The sequence below is a fragment of the Gobio gobio genome (assembly GCF_949357685.1).
Source record: "Gobio gobio genome assembly, chromosome: 10".
Taxonomy (NCBI): Eukaryota; Metazoa; Chordata; class Actinopteri; order Cypriniformes; family Gobionidae; genus Gobio; species Gobio gobio.
Genome location: NC_137116.1, coordinates 24,280,069 through 24,297,215, shown reverse-complemented (window position 1 = coordinate 24,297,215; position 17,147 = coordinate 24,280,069). Strand labels below are relative to the sequence as shown.

General features: G+C 39.2%; 1 protein-coding gene across 1 annotated transcript in view; it reads left to right on the top strand.

Moving 5' to 3' along the window:
* The first annotated feature begins 1,512 nt into the window (after positions 1–1,512).
* The window catches only part of prlhr2a (prolactin releasing hormone receptor 2a), a 35,578-nt gene continuing 19,943 nt past the window's right edge, over positions 1,513–17,147 (top strand). The window contains exon 1 of the mRNA XM_079826387.1: positions 1,513–1,695. The gene's annotated coding sequence lies outside the window, so the exon portion shown is untranslated. The remainder of the gene's footprint in view (positions 1,696–17,147) is intronic.

Sequence of the window (17,147 nt, the reverse complement as noted above, 5' to 3'; positions counted from 1 at the left end):
ATTATTATCAGATAAATAACTGGATGTAATTATATGCATTCTCTGGTATATTAAAACCACTGAAAGTTTGTGACAACAAGCTCCCTTTGCTAGTCAGCTAGCTAGTTATTGTTATCGCTACAGCCGTTCGCGGGTACGGTAAACGTTTCTATGGTAATAACAGCGAGTTAGACCAATCAGAGGCGTCGCTGTTAAGTTTAGGACTGTGGGTAGTGTAGTTTTTCTTACAGACCTCTAGCTACAGAAGCAGAAACTTTCGTTTCACAACTCGTGGTCAGTCTACCTCAGATGTTTTAGACATTATGGCTGATCCTTATGGAGAAAAATCAATGGGAGTTTTACTTCCTGTTTGCGTCTGTAGATTTCTCATAAATTCATCAAAAGTTTACATTCTAAATGCAATCGCAAGCGATCGCTGTCTGCACCCTGTCATCATCAACACAAAGCTCTCGCTCTTCTTAAATCTACCAAATTCATCCTTCTGTTGTTAATCTGCACCTGCCTCATTAGCAATTGGCGAAAACTGTAATCGACAACTATTTTGATAATCGATTAGTCGGCTTGAGTAATTTTTTAAGACAAAAGTAAAATTATTTGATTCCAGCTTGTTTAATGTGAATATATTCTAGTGTGTTCTCTCATATGTGACAGTAAACTGAGTTGTGGACAAAATGAGACATTTGAGGACGTCATCCTGGGCTTCTGGGAAACACTGATCCACATTTTCCGGACATATTATAGATCAAACAACTAATCGATTACTTGAGAAAATATTCAACAGATTAATCGACTATGAAAATAATCCCAAATCTAAACATTATGTACAAGTGCATTGCATTGGAACCCCTGGATATAAGCCTCCCCTCTATCTCTCTTAAATATTTTTGTTCTCTCTGAGAACAATAGCTATCATCAGGATACGCTATACACCGGTAGGCAGTGGCCCACCTTACCGTGACCACGATGCGGTCACCCAGAATTTATAGTTTACCCACCTCTTTTTTTACCACTACACCTCTGGTTATGAGAGATTGATTATGATTGATATGGATTATAAAAAAGTATTGGGTGGATTTTTTACTATTTTGGTGGTACATGCATCTGTGTTCAAATGCCTTATAAACGTGAATTTTGCATAATATGTCCCCTTTAACATACACACACAAAAAATAATAACAATAGTCATGCATATTTTTACCCATCTAATGACAGATCATAATGGATGAGTGCTGCAAACCATGCATACTTTTAAATAATTGTCTCTTCAGTTATTCTTTTCTGTGTTGAAAAACTGTTCATCTAGGTTTCTGTCATTTAGAAAGTGTAAATCTGACTGGCCAGAGCGAGTTAAAGCTGGAGAATTAAATGTTAACCAGTCCGTAGCTGACTGTGATATAAATGAGAAGTGAGATGTGCAGATTTGAAAAGTCGAGGAATAAAAAGCTCTCTAGATTCAACCATAATAAAATTGGACTCAAAAGGCGATTGGATAACACACACACACACACACACACACACACACACACACACACACACACACACACACGGCAGCACCTCTCCAGCTGGAAACACAACTCTCACGCTCTCACTCGGGTCCGGTAGCACATCTGATGATAAACGAACGCACGCGAGTCCGCTGTTTGGAATCTGTGCATCCGCGAGGGAAACAACTTAACCGCATCCCTGTTGCAAAAGGTGAGAAGTCTTTTTTTATTGCCTTTCAGTTTTTCCATGCGTTTGTCAAGAGCCTGTATACTGGATATAGAGTTTAATTTAGGCTGTGGTAAAAAGGTTAAAATAGTCAACATTTCGGACGCACAAAACCAAAACATAAATGAGTAGCCGAATAGTTTAACTATGTAGTATAGCCTACAGTTTAAAATAAGCTACAAAACATTAATTTATGAATATAATATTAATAGTCTACTCCACTAGCCTATAGTATATATAGGCTAGTCCCAGCGGGCACCTTGATGTCAATTTGACGTCAAATATGAGTCAAGACTTGACCAATATACTGTACACACCATTTTAAATTCAGTTTGGACAGCAATTTCTTCCAGTGTTAATTGGGTGAAAATCGGAAGTTAATCCCGCACTAAAATTAATTTTATGGACATGTTGGCCAAAATTTTTGACGTTCAATTTACATCAAATCAATGTCATGTTTTAGACATCAAATTGATGTCATATTGACATCACATTGACATCAATATTTAGTAATTATTTTTCTTTAAGTTTAAGTATTTTTTCTTAACTGAGGCCTCGAAACGCATCCATTTGGCATTTCCTTTCGAACTGTGTTGGATTTGTAACATATTTTACATGAATCAATGTTTTAAAATCGTGTTTGCAAAAACAACAATAAAAAAAATCTTAAATGATAAAAGTGCCACAATTGTCCCACTTTCATGTGGAGGAGTGGCATTTTGCAGTAAAATGTAATGCGTTAATTATAAATGCTTATGTTTGTAAATGCTGCGTGACTTTGACGTGTTTTAATGGGCCTGCGCGTTGAACATTCAACTCGATTTCAAACACTGGAGCGCGCAGAGTTGCCATGGAAACGGCGCAGCAAGCAACAGCTGACAACCAACCGACAAGCTGCAAAGCTCCCTCTGTCGCTTTTGTTTTCACTGCTTTCAGGTGAGTTTAGTCTGTAAAGTTACACAAATAATACACACAACTGTTCCTGACCCTTTTCTTACGTGTAATTGATGCTTCTGTTGAATATTTACTTTATAGAAATGTAACTTTAGTGTCTTCGAAGTTCATTAGCATCTCAACCGTCTCAGAACAGGTAACTTAAGTTAACGTTAACGTAAGCTCTTGTTTATAAAAGTTTTGACTTTTAATCAAATATTTATGGTAGATGACAGGTTCTGATAGTATTTGTAAAGGTTTTGCTGCCAATTGAATGGGTCATTAGAAGTTGGCTAATTCATTTACAGTAACGTTAAATGTTAATCTATGACATCACTTACACAGAAAAAAATGCGATCGCGAAAATTGGCTGAAACTGGTTAAAATATTGAAAAAAAATGTTCTATGATTTCAGGAAGGACAAAATAACCCCTCTACAACAGAGGGGAAGCTCTCAAGATCCCAACATGTCTGAAGGAAGCTGCTGACAGAGAAGTAGGAAACACAGGTGAACTGAAGAAGTTAATTAATCTCATATCCATTTGAACAATATGTTTAACCTATCACATACATCTATCTTCTCTTTATTTTCTCATATTAAATGTTTTATTTATTTAATTCATTTTAGAAGGCTTTGACATCCAAATATAAGTGACGCTGTATGAACAATATTAAATGAATAAGTAACTAAAAACATAAATTCTGATACCCTAAGAATAACAGAAATATGTTCTGTACATGGGCGTCGGAAGCAAAAAAAATGTGGGTGGGTCCTCAGAATTTTTTTACTGGAGTAGATGCCAATTACATTAAGTACAAATATACCGCTTTACTTGGTAAACCTATAGGTAAATTAATCGCTATTTCATTGAGAGCGACAGTAGTGTAGGGGTAAGACGCACGGCATCTAGTTTTGACACAAATCGACCCGCGGTTCGAGTCCGGCTTTCGCCGAAATCAATCTTCTCCGTTTTCCCATCACATATCAAATCGGAAAGGCATTTATTTCCAATACAAATTAAGAAAATATTAGAAAAGTGGAAATAAAGCGTCTAATATGTGTTTAATAATAAGTGTTTATCGATTAGGGTTAGGTAAACAGACATTTGCTGAATGTTAGAGACGATAAAAGTGAGTGGGTCCAATATCATTGATCGTAAAAAGTGGGTGGGTCTTGTCCCACCCATATACAATGGTTCCGACGCCCGTGGTTCTGTATTAATCTTTCTCTTTTCTGAGAAAGATCTTTTTTTTTTACCTTTCTTTCTCACATTTCACCTCTGCTGTAGCTTCTTTCCTTTTAATACACCTGGCATTGTATACTAAATATTGTTTGCTCTGTGATAAATTGTTTATGTTGATGCTTTCCAGGTTGAAGCCCTGCACCGTTGGAGTGGATCTCCTATTGGACATCTCTTAAGGTGCTATGAACCATGTGACTAGTAAGTGAAACCTCAAACATACACGTTCAAAAGTTTGGTGTTGGTGTTGTATATCTTTTAAAAAAGTATCTAATGCCCACCAAGACTGCATGTATTTGATTAAAAGTACAGTAAAGACAATAACATTGTGAAAGAGTATTAAAACAGCTGTTTTCTATTTGAATATATTTTTAAGCGTAATGTATTCCTGTGATCAAAGCTGTATTTTCAGCATCATTACTCCAGTTGTCAGTGTCACATGATCCTTCAGAAATCATTCGAATGATTTGCTGCTCAGTTATTATTAATAATGGAAACAGTTGTTCTGCTTAATATAGATTTTTTTTATTCAACAACATTTATTCAAAATAGAAATCTAATGCTACATTAGTCCACTAAGACCTTTGTTCATCTTCGGAACATGAATTAAGATGAACAACGGATTTTTTGTTGAAATCCGATGGCTCAGAAAGGCCTCCATACACTAAGCACCATGACGCATGGACGAGAATATGACGTAGAGCCGGCGTTCGGGCATCCAGGAAATGCACACTTTAGCACCATTTGAGCACTAAGCCAAGACCTAAAGCACAATCAATGTAGAAGTCAGCAGCTTAGATACGGCGAGTCTTCCTCTGCTTGTAAACAAAGCTCCTCGCTTTCGGCTCTACGTCATATTCTCGCGTTCACGTCAGAGGCCCAGACGGGACACAAGAACGCTTCATTAAATTATTGTAGAACCACTGCAGTGAGAGGACTTTTTAACAACGTCTTAAGTACCTTTTATGGGTCTTGAGAGAGGAAATGTCATTGCTGCCAATGGAGGCCTTTCTCAGCCATCGGATTTCAACTAAAATATTTTAATGTGTCTGAAGATGAACCAAGGTCTAACGGGTGTCGAACAACATAAGGGTAAGTAATTAATGACAGAATTTACATTTTTGGGTGAACTAACCATTTAATTGAATGTTGGTGCAACTCACCCTATAGTGTGTTTCATGTTAAAGGGTTAGTTCACCCAAAAATGAAAATTCTGTCATTAATTACTTACCCTCATGTTGTTCGACACCCGTCAGACCTCCGTTCATATTCGGAACACAAATGAAGATATTTTAGTGTAAAGCTGATGCTGAGAAAGGCTTCAGATAGGCCTCCATTGGCATTCAGTACATTTCCTCTCCCAGGACGCATAAAAGGCACTTAAAACGTCGTTACAAAGTCCATCTCACCACAGTGACGACAATAGTTTTTGTGCGCAAAAAAAAATCAAAATAACACCTTTATCCAAATTGTTCTTCCCTTCCGCGTGTGCCTCCACGACGCATGCGCGAGAATATGACGTGGCGCCAGCGTTCAGGAATCCATGAAATGCACACTTTTGTCCAATTTTGAGCACTACGCAGAGACCTAAAGCACGATCAATGTAGAATTCAACAGCTGAGATACGCGCGTCTTCCTCTGATTGTAAACAAATCGCTTCTGGGTCATGTGTCCGAACGCCGGATCTGCGTCATATTCTTGCGCATGCGTCGTGGAGGCACAAACGGAAGGAAAGAACAATTTGGATAAAGGTGTTATTTTGATTTTTTTTTGCGCACAAAAACTATTGTCGTCACTGTGGTGAGATGGACTTTGTAACGACGTTTTAAGTGCCTTTTATGCGTCCTGGGAGAGGAAATGTACTGAATGCCAATGGAGGCCTATCTGAAGCCTTTCTCAGCATCAGCTTTACACTAAAATATCTTCATTTGTGTTCCGAATATGAACGGAGGTCTTACGGGTCTCGAACGACATGAGGGTGAGTAATTAATGACAGAATTTTCATTTTTGGGTGAACTAACCCTTTAAGCGTTTTAAAAACGTCCTGCTGCTTTTAGTGACTGAAATAGTGCAGCAGGAGCTGCCCTCCAAGGCTCGCAACAGTCATGTGACTGAAAACTATGACTAGGCATGTGTGTCCACTGGTGTGGAGCAGAGTGAGCGTTTTCATTTTCATGTTCATTTGGAAGCTGAGCTTCTCCCTCACGTGCGAGCGTGAAGCTCAGCTTCTATAGGAATTAAATGAAAACACTCGCTCTGCTCCACACCAGTGGACACGCACCACAGTATTTGGGGCGCTAAAGACACACCGTACCTTTCAGCTCGGTTTAATATCCTTGTCATCATCATTTCCTTTTTTAGAAATTCTTCATCCACAGATCACAAGACTATGGTATTCTTACCGTGGAATAAATAATAAATAGGCTAAAACAAACCGGCACACAGTTTGCTAAAGATCAGTTCTGTCAGTAGCCTACTGTAGTTAAAGTCTTTTATTATTAGAATGGCAGCACAACACAGAAAGTATAACACTAGCTTTAGAGAGTTTAAATTACTTTGTGAATAAATGATAAACAAGTGATGGTTGCTGAAAATCGTATTAATGCTTTAAATGCTGTGAAACGAGTAATACAATATTTGCTCCATCTTCATTCAGGTGCTGTACAGCAGTCAAGCCCAGCATCTTCAGAGGCTGATATAAACAAATCATATGAAGAACTATATCTGCTCCCGACAGATATGGGGGAATGGGCAGCGATTGATCTGTGTTCAGATTCAGATTAGGTGTACATTTATCTACATCAATCATCTTTTTCCATGCTATTTTAATTTGCTTTATATTGTTTCTAGATACAAAATCCTGTATTGTATGTACCAAAATGCAATAGTATTTTTTACATATAAGCCTGATGAATAAATTGTTCTTACATTATTACTTTTGTGTCATTATTTTGGTGGTCGAGAAGACATCAATGTGTGGATGTCAAATTGACATCAAGTTTTTGACATCAATTTGATTTGCATTTTTGACCTGTTTTTTGACGTCAATGTTTGATGTCAATTTGACGTCGTTTTGACATCAATTGCCCGCTGGGGTATAGGCTACTCCACTTCTGAAATAGGACAAATGCTAATTATTATTAATAGGTTAACCTATTAATAATAATTAGCATTTGTCGTATTTCAGAAGTGGAGTAGGCCTACAGCAATCTCATCACATATAAGTAATGACACAATTTTAATAGAATGGATTAACGGACAGTTCAAGTTAGCAATTAATTTGATTCAGTGCTTTTTCTTTCGAATGGTAAGTGCTCACGCACATTTTAGTTCATACTTTAGTCATTATACTGCAACATAGCCTACTATTATTCAGTTTAATAGAACAGAAGATACATTTATTGTTGTTCTGTTAACTCCTCTCTCCTCGTTGCGCTTTGATTAACCCTTTGTGAACCAGCAAGATGAGGGGGAAGTAGCCTACGACTCATTTCTTTTGAACAGCTAATTTCAAAGAACCGGTTCAAAACTCGATAAAGTGGTTCTTTTTTAAATTATTATTAAGCATCCTAAATGTTCCAATAAAGCAATTTGTAGAACATAGTACTGTTTATTACTTTTAACATATTACCAGTACTTTTACGTTTTGGGATGTATTTTTAGTAGCTACAAAAGAGGGGGGAAAAAGTGCTGACACAAATATGAGAAAGATGGTTCTTGGTTCAATCCAGTGGACAGATTCAGTCTGCATAATACATTTAGTTTAGACTGTATTTGTGAAGTGGTTAAACAGATTCAATTCAAAAGAACAATTAATTCAGTATACTGTAACTCGGGTGTGTGAGTGTGTGGGAGAGAGGGCAGGTATGCTTGAGTGAGATCTGAATAAACTGCTCAGTGAAATTCCTTCACAAGAAAAGTTTTGGCAGCTTCACTTCTGGCGAGGCATGGATTGCGGATTTATGACCTGGACAGAAGCCTTTGAAGCTTTCTGGCTCAAAGGGAAGTCAAAGTGATTAAACACAATGCCAGAAAGTGGACAGCTGAATTAAGGGACTTGTAGAGAGATTCATCTTTTATGTTTCTATTCCTTCTTAGATAAAAGCAGTCTATTTTAAGGCACGCCTACATGTAGACATCACCAGTGTTGGGCTCATTAGTCAAAATCATTACTCGTTACTCTTTTAAAAAGTAATATTATTACTTTACTTGTTACTCCCTGCCAACGGTAATTTGTTACATCAGTACCCGTTTTATATTACTTTTGTTACACCCCACAAAATTAGTAATCGTGTCCTTTCTGCTTAAAACTCTAACTTCGCATGTGCACCTCTTTCTATAATTACACGTTCGCTTCATATATTTCTTTAGACTGTAATCATCATTTCTATTTTTTTCCACTAAATTATGTGATCTAATGAGCATTACTGGCTCCTCAATGTCTCACTGTGTTTTCTGTTCTGCAATCGCTGTTATGACTCAGTGAACGATGATTTGCTGCAGATACATTACTCAGATACACTCAATAATTGACATTATTCCTTCCCTGTATGGATGACAAAACATCACATACACAACTAACATGGAGCTAATAAATGTGATTATAACAAAATATGGTTTGTTTGTGATTTTCATGCAAATTTTATTTTTAGAATAAATTATGTTTCTATGAGAAATGCTAAGCAGGTGTTGTGATTAGCTAAAAAAAGAACGCATGTATTTCTGCTGCAATATTATATGACTGGTACATGTTATACACCAATCAGGCATAACATTATGACCACTCATTGATGTACATGGGGAGCGAAGGCTGGCCCGTGTGGTCCGATCAAACAGACGAGCTACTGTAGCTCAAATTGCTCAAGAAGTTAATGCTGGTTCTGATAGAAAGGTGTCAGAACAGTGTATCACAGTTGTGTATGGGGCTGCATAACCGCAGACCAGTCAGGGTGCCCATGCTGACCCCTGTCCAAGCCGAAAGCCCCAACAGTGGGCACGTGAGCATCAGAACTGGACCACAGAGCAATGGAAGAAGGTGGCCTGGTCTGATGAATCACGTTTTCTTTTAAATCATGTGGATGGCCGGTTGCACTATGGGAAGAAGGCAAGCCGGTGGAGGCAGCGTGATGCTTTGGGCAATGTTCTGCTTGGAAACCTTGGGTCCTGCCATCCATGTGGATGTTACTTTGACATGTACCACAAATCTAAGCACTGTGGCAGACCATGTACACCTTTTCATGGAAACGGTATTCCCTGGTGGCTGTGGCCTCTTTCAGCAGGATAATGTGCCCTGCCACAAAGCAAAAATACTTCAGGAATGGTTTGAGGAGCACAACAACGAGTTTGAGGTGTTGACTTGGCCTCTAAATTCCCTGAACAAACAAGTCCGATCCATGGAGGCCCCACCTTGCAACTTACAGGACTTAAATGATCTGCAGCTAACTGGTGCCAGATACCACAACACAAAATGGGGACCAACACAATATTAGGTTCATTATGTTATGCCTGATTGGTGTATATACCATATTCTATGAAAAAAAAAAAAAAAAGATTAGATCGCCATGGGAAGTTATTACAAACACTTGATGGTGCTCTTTGAAGTAGGAGATCAAGGTAAATTGTACTTAATTTGTCTTCTGGGAACCATGTAAGTATCTTCTGTTGCGTTTGAAGGACGTTAAATGAAACAAGGGTATACAAACTTTTTTTTTTACATTTTCATTAATTCAACTTATTGTTTTATCTTTTGGACGATGAACATATTTTGTGTAAAATATCTTATTCAGGACAGTACTAAATAAAAACAACATGCATTTTGTATGATCCTTCTTATTTAGTTAAAAATATTCACATTTTCACAGATTCTGAAAGGGGTGTGTAAACTTTTGATCAAGACTCTATATCGGGATAAAAGGGATGTAGCTGCCATGTGTAACAGAACTGCTCTGAGACAAAAGGTTGAGGATCCAAATGCAGCTTTATTGATAGCACAATCCAAAGTCGCAGTCTATAAAACAGGCAAAAGGTCAGAGCACAGTAAATCAGTCCAATCAAACAAACAAATCCAGAGGGTGAAACAGGAACAAGAAAACCAGGAGAAATGCAGTATTACAACCAACAAGACTTTGCACTGAATGACAGAGTGAATGGGCCAGCTATTTATTTTTATTTTTTTTGAATGGGCCAGCTATAGGCAGAGGTAATGAGGTAAATAAGACACAGGTGGATGTGATCAGAGATTATGAGTCCGGGCAGTGAGTTATGGGAAATGTAGTCCTTGATGGAGTGACAGTCCGGGGTGAAGTGCCCTTTGGTGGTAATCACGGGCACTCTCTCCGGTGAACCGTGACACCATGTAATGCCAGAATAAAGATTATGCCACAATTTACATTTGAAAACAATGTTCTTGTCATATTTTCTCCCAAGTCTCTACAAAATCAAAGTAAAAGCAATACTTCCAGCCACTTAATGTAAACCATTTTCCAAGCTAGCTTGGCAATTGTGACATCACATGCACACACAAGTTGTAAAGATTACAAAAATTCATCCAGGGATGATTTGATTGGTGGTCTTCAAAACAGTAGGGGTTGGGACAACAAAAAAAGGTTGCAATGAGCCATTTAATTGATAGCAACTGTTGATTTGTTATACTACTCATTACTGGGGAAAGCAATATTATTACCGTAACATTACTAGTAATGCATTATTGCCCAAAACTGGACATCACAGGCTGCATAATCATAATCTGAAGAACATGGTTTATTGTGTTTTGACAGTAAATGGCATTCAATTATATTTTGTTTTTGTTCATCGGATAAATATCTGTGTACCAAACATACCTTTTAGATTAGAAAAAGTGAAACTTATAGTCAAATCTACAATTTACTTCACTGCTCTGGTTAACAAAATAACTGATCTTCCTCCTTCTGAGGCAAGCCTGTGAGACTGATTCACAACAAATACTGTTGAAATGTGTTAAGCTAGACAAAAGATATCAAAGGCTTTGAGAAGGCCTTTTCTGACACTAGATCAATTGATCAATTTAATTTGCATTTAAAACGAAAACAAAAGTTGTTTTCGAGGAGGGGAATTGTTGCTTGAACAATGCATGCTGTCATATATTTGATCATTGCCCACTCATGTGTTTCATTTGCTGTCAGGGTAGGAAAAGGTGTCACTATAATGGGAAAGATTTAACAGAAAGTGTTAAAAAAAATGCTTCAACAGGACTGTTATAAGCTGTCTCATTTCGAAAGGCTGCATCCTCCAGAGGTCGCATTTGAAGGCTGCATGCGTCATCAAGGCTGTCTCATTTCAGAAAAGTAAGTAGGACACTCCAAATGCGACCTTCAAATGTGCTCTTCTTTCACATGAATTCGGAGTGTGCATAAGGTGTATCCTTCGCTGCTGCAGATAACCCACAATTATTTGTGTCGCCATTAACATCCGTCATGTTTTTTAAAGGAGCTGTATGTAGGACTGTGGCCAAAACTGGTACTGCAATCACTTTCAAATTACTGTTGAGCGGGTCTCCCCTCTCCCCCTCCCCTGACTCGAGGTTGCCAGCTAGGCTGCAGGATCCAGCAGGAACGTAGGCTGCTAGGAGCTTTCAATGGCAAGTGACAAGGTTTTTTTTCTTTCTGTTAATTATGTTTATGCTTCAAGAGCGATGTTTTGTGAAGTAATTATGAATCGCAAAAATTTACTAATGGCGATTAGCCAAAACTAATCGTAAATATGAACGCTCGTATGTGACAGTACATTCCCACATGAAAAAATACTATAGTAAAATTACAGCAAAGCTAAATAACATTAGCAAGGGTCATACAGGTCAACTTGCAGCATGTTTTGTACACTATATATGCGAAGAACGAATGAGGAATAATTTTTACTGAGGTAACGTTAGGCTACTGTCTCAAATACGTTTTCACATTGCAATAATAAGCGTGCTAATGTTGTTTTCCTCAGCGTCCCAGCATAATGACAGAGAAACGGGCTCTGATAATGCATTACTAATGTTAGCAATGACGACTCGCCGTTTTTATTTACCTAACAATTCCTTTATACCTTTTCAATTCAATTACCCACCTCCTCCACCTGCGCTAACCTAACGTTACTTTGCACGAACATGCATAACTTTGTTCGACTGTCATGAATATTTGAAAATGTCCATTTACATTAAGTACAAATTAGCCAAACATAGATGAACCTTACCTGTCCAGGAGAAAATTAGCAACGTTGGCATCAGTCTTCAAATTATTCTCCGTTTTCAGCCGTCTCCATCTTTCAAAGGCATCTCTTATACAAATCCTTGTTTTATTTCGGACACTGTCACAACGTTTTTCTGATTCATAACGAGGTTGTTTAGGTTTCGTAAAGTTAGACATTGTTTATCCAAAAAGTTTGTAGCTGCAGCTGTGGTAACTAGAGCAGAGCTGGCAACCCGAATGCAGAAACACTACTGACTTCGTGATTGGTAGACAGGTGGAGGGTGGCGCTTCAGTCCAAAACACTACATGTCAACATCAACATCAGTTGAGGGCTGCAACTTCACTTTTAAAATGACAATATCTTGGCCGGACAACCGTTGTCAGTGATATAAGTATTTGAAATTAACATGATTTCTTAATGTCTAGTGACATATCAGGGCCATTTTATGATTAATTAAAATACATTTCTTACATACAGTTCCTTTAAATATTATTTGAAAAAATGCAGACGCCGGCAGATATACATGCAAGCGAAGATGTGGTGTTTAAATTGAAGTAGTTTCAAGTTTGTTTTTGTTTTTAAGCTGTATTACCTCAAATAGGTACTTTGTACTTTGCTGTCAAGGCAAGAAGCATTTCATAGTCATTTTCAAGTTAAAATAATTTTCATTCATATAACTGTTGCGAGAGCACAATGGCACGGTGAACGTGTTGGTGTAGCAACGTGGTACTTCCTGCCTGTGTGTCCTACGAAGGATGTCTCGTTTATTTCTGATTAAGGATACTCCGTATACTGCATCCATCACAGGATGTGTCCTCCGGAGAAAGCAGCCTTCGAAATTAAATGAAATGAGACACAGCTATAGAGCTTAGGGATGGTTCGCACAAAAATGGAAAATCTCTCAAAATAATTTACTCTCATATAATTTCAAACCACATCACCACTGCAGTTTTTTAATATAACTTATTTTTTACATCTCTTCTGTACATTTCAGTGTACAGCAGAATCACAGTGCTTGATATGAGATACAAGTCATATAAATTCCCTGGAAAATTCAGCTGATGTCCTGATGTGTAGGAATGGATGCCAACAATATCCACGGCACTGTCCTCCTGTGTGTGTGTGTGTGTGTGTGTGTGTGTGTGTGTGTGTGTGTGTGTGTGTGTGTGTGTGTGTGTGTGTGTGTGTGTGTGTGTGTGTGTGTGTGTGTTTGACAGTCAGTCTCTTGTGTGCACCAGTGCGAGCACAAGCATCAAGTTGCTGGCTGCAGTTCACTTAATAGCCAGTGTCATTAATAACAAGGGTTTCTGAATTCTACATAGCCTATAGCTCCTTTAAGATAGGAAGTTTCTTGCCATAGATTTTTGCCCTGATTTACAGTCACCGAAAAGCTACAGTTGCAGTCTGCAGATTTTGGGCAGTCAGAGATGATAGACTTTATGTAGAAATCATGTAGTGTATGATGGGCACAGACTCAGATTTTTTGGAGGATAATGTTTGATATTTTGAGCTGCGTCCGAAATTGTATACTATAGATTAGAGCTTCATGAGATAAATAGAGATAAAAAAAAAATGTTTTATTGAGATTGCAATTCTAACATGATTATGAAGAAAAAATATTAGACAACTAAACATAATTTACTAGAGGTTCTGACCAAATGTTAATTGGTTCAGTCTATTTAACAAAAATCATTAATTTAAACGAAATAATAATACAAAAAACTGAATGAACCATGTCTCATTCATAAAGACTTCAGTATTGAATGAATCAGCGTTTGTGAATCAGTCTCTTGAATGAATGATTCAATGACAAACACTTCACACTACAAGTCTCTTGTCGCCACCTCCTGGCGTAATAAGCATCGATGACTTGTATAAAACCCTTTCAAAAAGGTGATTTGCTCTATTTTGATCGCTAGATATCAATGTTCATACCCAAATTATAAACTTTTCCCCTGCTATTTAAATGTTTGTAACACATAAATAACAAAATGTGTGGTTAAAAAAAATGTGAAGCTGCTTATCTGTACATTTACATGGCAGCTGCTCTCTTCGGAACTTTAAAAGGGTAACCAAGTCCCTAAGTCTTTGTTTTAAAACCTGTTTCACGTCAGCGGAGTGTGAGCAGCACATGTTTTCCGTGCCTATATCAATGAATGAGAGCATTCACATCGGAATTGTGTTCAGTGGAAAAATACATGCTGCTCGTTTTCCGCTGACGCCTGTGACGTGAAACAGCCAAAAGTATGTTCTATGTAGCATGTATATGTGTAGTGTGAATGAATTTCGGACATACTACATCCGCCGTCTGTCATGTGACTTATGGCGTCAGTTGTGTCACTATCAAATTATTTCGTATCCGGGTGCTTTTCACAAACTGTTTTTCAAATAGGCTACTATGCATTAAATATATTTAATTTGTTGTGCATCTCCTAGCAACGAGGCACATATTTCTGCTAGAGTTTGTGTTCGGAATGACTTGAAAATCTGATAGGCTAGTATGTGATCCTCAGTTGTTTAATGTATGATGCCCAGTTTTTCTCTTTAACTACAGTATTTATAAAGTCAGAAAGTATATGATGCCCACTGTTTTTAAATATGTATCGATTTTAAAAGTCTTGTAGAGTATTCCAGCCTTTATGAGATTTCCAGGTGCTTTAAAGTCATTATTCTTTCCATTTCTTTTTCTTGCAGTCAGCTGCCCTCTTTGGTTATGATGAGCATCTGATGCATCATTGAACTGAAAAAGGATTTCACATGAGGCCTATAACAATAAAAGTCACAATGACCCACTGCCGCTAGAAAATGAAGGCATCACACCCTGATGGGAAGCTCTCAGTTGTGATTTTTAATGTTATAGCCCTATTTTAATAAAGATTTTAATAGGACCTTGGATTTCTTGTTTCATAGCCCTCAAAAGAGCCTTGAAGTGAACAGCTTCTTACTGACAGAGTTTATTGTGATTTCGACATTTTCTGTCTGCATAATTAGGAACATGATGATCGTAATGTTTTAGAAGAAATGTTAGCAAAAGTTTTGCTATTTTTTGTCCATTTAATGTTTTGTGCTGCTTTGCTCTGCAAATGTTCAAAATCTGTTGACAGCACTGTATGGTAAACAGCAGGAACACTTATTCTGTTTGTTCACCTGGGCTCTTGCGTAACGTGCAAAGAGAACCTCAATAGTTCCAGTCTCTGTTTTTTTTATCGGCTGAGCATAATTGAAGCACCCACAGGGAGGGGATGCAACCACCCAGAGCGGTTTAAAGAATTCAACTCACAGTATGCTGGAGGCTGAGAATAACACACACCTCGCATGTCTGCCTATTTAATCATAATAGATATCATGAGCTGTTTTAATCAGGGGGCAATTCAAGCAAACATTAATGCAAGTTTCTGCTCAATGTGTTATAATTAGACCTGGCTATAGCTTTAAAAAAAGAGTCCACAAATAATTTGACAAGAATCAGTACATATCTTAATAGGTCTAAGCTTAAGTTCTCTTTCATAAGTTCACTCGACGCTGCGTCACTTTATGACGTAATGAGACGCCCTCTGGGTGTGCCGATTGTCTGAAGCCCTTATAGAATCACGCCAATTGATTGGCTGATGGCGCGCGTGCCGCCCCCTTTGACGTTGTCACTCTTATACTGCGCGCGCGCGCGCCATCTGCTCCTCAGATTTCTCTGCCTTCACGAAGCGGCCATTTCATGCCCTTCGGTTTCGTTTTTTCTGGCCCAAATATCTTGGATTTCATTCGACTTTATCACCAGCACTTCAGCGACTGCGGATAGTGGAACATTGTTCTCCTTGCGGTGAAGTATCATGGATTTTCGTCGTTGCCCGCTGCCGTGCACTCGCTTCATCGCGAACGACGACCCCCCACAGTAAGTGTTAAATGTTTCGGGTTTTCACACGCGCGTGAGGCGTTTCAGGGGTTTTCAAAATGCTAATTTTGCTATAATCTCCTTCTCAAAACCCTCCGCTCGAGGCTCGCGGCTTTTGAGAAGGAGTCATCCTTTTTCCCCTGTCACGCTCCCGAGGCCGCGCAGGCCTCTCTTGGATCCGCGACCTGGATTTTCGTCTTTGCCCGCCGCCATGCACTCGCTTCATCGCGAACGACGACCCCCACAGTAAGTGTGTTAAACGTTTGGGGTTTTCACACACGCGTGAGGCGGCTCAGGGGTTTTCAAAATGCAAATTTTGCGATAATCTCCTTTTCAAAACCCGCCGCTCGAGGCTCGCGGTTTTTGAGAAGGAGTCATCCTTCTTCCCCCGTCGCGCTCCCTAGGCCGCGCAGGCCTCTCTTGGATCCGTGACCTGGATTTTCGTCTTTGCCCACCGCCGTGCACTCGCTTCACGCGAACGACGACCCCCACAGCAAGTGTGTTAAGCGTTTGGGGTTTTCACACGCACGCGAGGCGTTTCAGGGGTTTTCAAAATGCAAATTTTGCTATAATCTCCTTCTCAAAACCCTCCGCTCGAGGCTCGCGGCTTTTGAGAAGGAGTCATCCTTTTTCCCCTGTCACGCTCCCGAGGCCGCGCAGGCCTCTCTTGGATCCGCGACCTGGATTTTCGTCTTTGCCCGCCGCCATGCACTCGCTTCATCGCGAACGACGACCCCCACAGTAAGTGTGTTAAACGTTTGGGGTTTTCACACAAGCGTGAGGCGGCTCAGGGGTTTTCAAAATGCAAATTTAGCGATAATCTCCTTTTCAAAACCCTCCGCTCGAGGCTCGCGGTTTTTGAGAAGGAGTCATCCTTTTTCCCCCGTCGCGCTCCCTAGGCCGCGCAGGCCTCTCTTGGATCCGCGACCTGGATTTTCGTCTTTGCCCGCCGCCGTGCACTCGCTTCACGTGAACGACGACCCCCACAGCAAGTGTGTTAAACATTTGGGGTTTTCACAAGCGCGAGGCGGCTGAGGAGTTTTCAAGATGCAAATTTCGTGTTAATCTCCTTCTCAAAACCCTCCGCTCGAGGCTCGCGGTTTTTGTGAAGGAGTCATCCTTTTTTCCCCATCGCGCTCCCGAGGCCGCGCAGGCCTCTCTTGGAT